The following is a 6,565-nucleotide window of genomic DNA, read 5'->3' on the forward strand; positions in this document are numbered from 1 at the left end:
GAGGAAGAAAGAGCTTGAGACTGGTTTATAGATGTTCTGCTTGATATATTGACCACACAAAAGTAGGGAGCTGCAGCGTAAGACTCCACTACGGAAAGCCACTTTACAGGAGAGGGAATGGTGAAGGAAAATTCTTCAAGTGGGCAGAATTTTGCCCAGTATGGTTGGTTGCCAAATTTGCTGGACTGAGAAATGGCCAGAAATAAAAAAATCTACATGACTCATAAGCAGTTGTTAACAGTTCGAATGGTCTTGAACTTGGAAGGAACAGGATTGAAATACTGGTGAGAAAGAAGTCTGAGCAAAATATATGTGGGAGGGCTTCTTCTCCAAATTGGCAGCCTGAAGATATTTTTGTCCCACATGAATGCTCACCAAAGGGCATTCACTGCAAAGGAAGCTCTCAATAATCAAGTGGACAAAATTATACGCTCTGTGAATGTCAGTCAGCTTCTTTCCCCAACCACCCCACTGACGGCTCAGTGGGCCCAAGAACAAAATGGCCATGGCAGGGGTGGAGGCTATTCCTGGCCCCAATAATATGGACGTCCCCACTGAACTGGGAACTTCACCTGATGAGTCATAATCTACTAACAGAACATACCAACACTGAGGCCCATATGGGTCCATCTGTCAGGGATACCAGCCAGACTCCTCATGGCAGGCTGATTACCTTGGCTCTCTTCCACTATCAAGAGAGCAGAGATTTGTCCTCACAACAGCAGACACATATTCTGGAAATGAATTTGCCTTTCCTGCCTTAAATGCTTCTGCCAGCACCACCAACTGTGGACTCAAACACACCGGGCAACCAAAGATACGGGGCAAAATTCGGCCACTGTCCCACTCACCGATGTGGTACTGCTCACAGAATTTTGCCTGATCATGAGGACGCGAAGGCCTAAGAATGATACAATGGCTTTGGGGACTTGAGGGGAAGGGTGGGGGGGCAAGGGATAAAAGACTACAAATAGGGTGCAGTGTGTACTGTTTGGGTGATGGGTGCGCCAAAATCTCACAAATCACCACTAAAGAACTTACTCGTATAACCAAATACCACCGGTACCCCAATAACCTATGGGAAAGAAAGAATGACGCAGGTGGATTGTTTGAGCCCATGAGTTTGAGGCCGTAGTGAGCTATAATCACACCACTGAACTCCTGCCTAAATGACTGCTGAGAGATCCCTCTCGGAAAAAAGAAAAAAGAATATTCTATTTTTGAGAAAATAAAGTTAAAGTCTATTTTATCATTACAATAGTGTCTAATTGGTAGATACTTAAAATAAGTAATTTGTCTACAGATCTTTAAAAACAACAACAACAACAACAAAGAATTTTGCCTGATCATGAAACAGATTTTGTGGCAAAGGGAGTGTGACAACAGGCCCATGTCCATGAAATCTAACCACAATACCCCATCAACCAAGTGAACTGGCTGGATTGAAAGCGGATCTGGCTCAGTGAAAACTCAACTACAGTGTGAGACAATTCCTTGCAAGGATGGAGTCTGCCTTGTAGGCTGCAGTATATGCTTTGAATAGGAGATCCCTATATACGATGCTATCTCCCACATAGCCAAAATATACATGTATTGGAATCAAAGGATGAAAGAGACAGCAGCTCCTTTTGCTATTATACCTAAGAAAACACTGGCAGAATTTTTGGCTTCCCATTCAGCAATCTGGAGCCCTTCTGGCTCGGAGGTCTTAGTTTCCAAGTGGGAGTTACAGGTTACGATAATGGTTCCACTGGTTTGCAAGATGAGACGGCCACTTGGCCATGTTGGGCTCCTTATGCCACTGAACCAATAAGCAGAAGAAAGGGCTACTCAGCTGGCTGGAGTGATTTATCACAATTGCCAGTGGGAAATTGGGTTGCTGCTATACAATGGGGGACAAGGAGAATGATATTTGGAACCCAGCATGTTTTTCATGACCAACAGTAAATGTTAGTTGAAGACTAAAGCAAACAAACAAAGTCAAGACCCTTCAGAAATGATGGTTTGGGTCAACCTGCCTGAATAAGAAGTCATCTAGTTAAGTTTCTGGATGAAGACAAAGAAAAAACTGAATGGGGCCTAGAGAAGGGAGACAGATATCAACTATAACCTTGTGACTCATCACAAGAATTATAGCAGGTTTGCATATTTTCTTTTTGTATATATTTATTTGTATATAGTACCTATTTTCTTCTCTATTTTTCTTTTCCTTATTATGTCCTATACAAGTTGTTGAAGGTTAACTTTACAATTCAGTTATTAGCCAACAACACTTTCAGTAGGACTGTGACTAAACCTGGAAGTACAGAATGCAGCCAGCAATGGATATAATGTCTTTGGGGACGGTTTGTCTCCATCTTGGAAAGTATATGAGAACTTCACTTGCACAAAGGACAGCTTCAGCTTATTAGTGCGTGTATGTATAGAAGGATATATAGAGAAGTTGGGTGGCCAAACGGATAGACTGTGCCGGTTATCAATGTATTGCCTCCCAACTCCAAATCCATCCTTTTCTTTTTCTGCTGTTACACTGGAGTTGTACCCCTATGAACTTTTCTCCTTTACCAGATGGTTTGATATTAGAACTTGTCAACAGTTAATACTAGGACACGGAGAGGCAATAGCAGAAAGAAGGGAATTCCTTCTGGTGTCCTAGGTTTTGGTGCAGCAGCTGGTTCTTTGGTTTTCAGGAGGCTTGGTAGCACTCACTCATGGACTGGCTCCTGCCTGCACCCTCTGGCAAGTTGCTCTGCTCCTACAGATCAGCTCTGACTCAGGCATTCTGGCAAGTTTTTTTTTAATCATCCAAGGCTACAGGTTTCTGTGGCAGCCACATCATTTAGTTCCCTCTTTGTTCTCTCCCTCAGCCCTAGAGGTAAAAGCTGCTTTCTGAAATTGCTACTTCTGGACAACTCTAAGTCTTCTTTTTACCATGTTAAGTAGTCAGCCACTTGTAACTAATTAGTCTTTGTATTAAAGTCTCACCATTCAAATTACTGTGGTTTCTGTGCCTGATTGATCCCTGACCAATAGACGAGCTCAGTAAGGATCAGGACCCTTGCCATTGTCACTGCCTGGAACAATCTTCATCTAGACAATCAACTGTTCAAACACAGCTGCTGACTGACTGCTGTTTCTGTCCAAACTTTCCTTCCTTTATAGTTAAACTGAAGCCTCCGAGGCAGCCTCCATCTATCCTTTGAAACAAGATAGCACAGACCCAACCACTATTTGTAACCGGGATAAGCCCCAGAGAGTGGACATAAAAGGGTTACTTGTGACATAAACCAGACGTTGAGTTTTGAGGTATCTCAATGAACATGCCTGCGAGCAGTATTACCACTACTTACAAGCCTAGAAGCACCAAGATTATCTGAGAGTTGTGGTTATACCCTGTGTGCCCAAAAAGTGTTTGTCAAGTCTCTACTATGTATCAAAAACTTTATAGGCACTAGGTATACAGCAACGCTTGGTTCTGATTCACCCCTAAAATGTCCCACATCTCTGAGAGGCAGTCCCTCTTTTACATAACCCCATGCGTGCATTGGGTAAACCCTCACCCACATGGTGCCTGCTGGCCTACCCACAAATTCAACTGCATTTCGAAAGGGAGACTCCAAGGGCCATGCACACAGTGGTGTAGGTTACTCAGTGCCCAAAGATACCCAGCTGAGGATGAGTGTGGAAGGTGGCATCAAGCAGCTCTAACTGCTGAGTCTTGTGCCTGCTGGGGTTGTGTAAGTCCAGCAGGTTGCTCCCTTGTAACTGTGTGTACAACTGTTCTGGGACCTCAAGTTTCACCTTGCTGAGCCTAAATGTACAACAGGATGGATCTATTCAGGACCATGAGTATTTTTGCAGGACTGGCCTGGGCAAGAATTTTCTTATCTAGAGAGAAGGAGCAGGAGCTGCTGCAGCAGCAGAGCAGTCTCAGTCTTGGACAGTCTGCTAAGACTTGCTCAGGCCTCTTGCAGTACAGCTGGGTTTGCTGCTGCAAGAAGTGAAGGAGGATTGTTTTCTGGGAGGAAAGAAAAGGATGTCTCCACAGATGCCTAATGCTGAGATCGCTCAGCTTCCCTTGGCTCCGGTACCATTGTGCGGGCCTCAGAGTCCCTGTGTTAGTTTTCTAATGCTGTGTAACAAATTTCCACAAACTTAGCAACTTAAATCAACATACATATATAATCTCACAGTTGATATGGGAGACCAATCATGGTTCCTTCGCCTGTGGTCTCACAAAGCTATAACGAAGGTATATACTGGGTAATATTCTCATCTTGAGACTTGATTGGGGAAGAATCCACTTCAAAGTTTATTAAAGTTGTTGGCAGAGGCCGGGCATGGTGGCTCACACCTGTAATTCCAGGACTTCAGGAGGCTGAGGCGGGTGGATCACTTGAGGTCAGGGGTTCAAGACCAGCCTGGCCAACATGGTAAAACCCTGTCTCTACCAAAAATACAAAAAATTACCTGGGCATGGTGGCAGGCACCTGTAATCCCAGCTACTCAGGGGGCTGAGGCAGGAGAATGGCTTAAACCTGGGAGGCAGAGGTTGCAGTGACCTGACCACACTACTGCACTCCAGCCTGGGTGCCAAAAGCAAGACTCTGTCTCAAAAAAAAATTGTTGGCAGAATCAATTCCTTTGCTGTCTATGACCAAGGTCTCCATTTACCTACAGGCTGTCAGCTGGGGGCCACTCTCAGCTCTAAAAGAGTGCCTGCAATTCCTTGCCATGTATCTCACTGCATTGGCCTTCTCATAACATGGCAACTTACTTCCTTTTTCTTTATTATTATACTTTAAGTTCTAAGGTACATGTGTACAATGTGCAGGTTTGTTACATATGTATACATGTGCCATGTTGGTGTGCTGCACCCATTAACTCATCATTCACATTAGGTATATCTCCTAATGCCATCCCTCCCCACTCCCCCTACCCCACAACAGGCCCCAGTGTGTGATGTTCCCCATCCTGTGTCCAAGTGTTCTCATTGTTCAATTCCCACCTATGAGTGAGAACATGCAGTGTTCGGTTTTCTGTCCTTGCAATAGTTTGCTCAGAATGATGGTTTCCAGCTTCATCCATGTCGCTACAAAGGACATGAACTCATCCTTTTTTATGGCTGCATAGTATTCCATGGTGTATATGTGCCACATTTTCTTAATCCAGTCTATCATTGACGGACATTTGGGTTGGTTCCAAGTCTTTGCTATTGTGAATAGTGCCACAATAAACATATGTGTGCATGTGTCTTTATAGCAGCATGACTTATAATCCTTTGGGTATATACCCAGTAATGGGATGGCTGGGTCAAATAGTATTTCTAGTTCTAGATCCTTGAGGAATCGCCGCACTGTCTTCCACAATGGTTGAACTAGTTTACAATGCCACCAACAGTGTAGAAGTGTTCCAGCACCTGTTGTTTCCTGACTTTTTAATGATCACCATTCTAACTGGTGTGAGATGGTAGCTCATTGTGGTTTTGATTTGCATTTCTCTGATGGCCAGTGATGATGAGCATTTTTTCATGTGTCTGTTGGCTGCATAAATGTCTTCTTTTGAGAAGTGTCTGTTCATATCCTTCACCCACTGTTTGATTGGGTTGTTTGATTTTTTCTTGTAAATTTGTTTAAGTTCTTATAGATTCTGGATATTAGCCCTGTGTCAGATGTATAGATTGTAAAAATCTTCTCCCATTCTGTAGGTCCCCTGTTCACTCTGATGGTAGTTTCTTTTGCTGTACAGAAGCTCTTTAGTTTAATTAAATCTCATTTGTCAATTTTGGCTTTTGTTGCCATTGCTTTTGATGTTTTAGTCATGAAGTCCTTGCCCATGCCTATGTCCTGAATGGCATTGCCTAGGTTTTCTTCTAGGGTTTTTATGGTTTTAGGTCTAAGATTTAAGTCTTTAATCCATCTTGAATTAATTTTTGTATAAGATGTAATGAAGGGATCCAGTTTCAGCTTTCTACATATGGCCAGCCAGTTTTCCCAGCACCATTTATTAAATACAGAATCCTTTCCCCACTTCTTGTTTTTGTCAGTTTTGTCAAAGATCAGATGGTTGTAGATGTGTGATATTATTTCTGAGGGCTCTGTTCTGTTCCATTGGTCTATATCTCTGTTTTGGTACCAGTACCATGCTGTTTTGGTTACTGTAGCCTTGTAGTATAGCTTGAAGTCAGGTAGCGTGATGCCTCCAGCTTTGTTCTTTTTGCTTAGGATTGTCTTGGCAATGTGGGGTCTTTTTTGGTTCCATATGAAATTTAAAGTAGTTTTTTCCAATTTTGTGAAGAAAGTCATTGGTAGCTTAATGGGGATGGCATTGAATCTTTAAATTACCTTGGGCAGTATGGCCATTTTCATGATATTGATTCTTCCTATCCATGAGCATGGAATGTTCTTCCATTTGTTTGTGTCCTCTTTTATTTCACTGAGCAGTGGCTTGTAGTTCTCCTTGAAGAGGTCCTTCACATCCCTTGTAAGATGGATTCCTAGGTATTTTATTCTCTTTGAAGCTATTATGAATGGAAGTTCACTCATGATTTGGCTCTCTGTCTGTT

This window comes from Papio anubis, chromosome 9, assembly GCF_008728515.1.
Source record: "Papio anubis isolate 15944 chromosome 9, Panubis1.0, whole genome shotgun sequence".
In the NCBI taxonomy this organism is placed as follows: domain Eukaryota; kingdom Metazoa; phylum Chordata; class Mammalia; order Primates; family Cercopithecidae; genus Papio; species Papio anubis.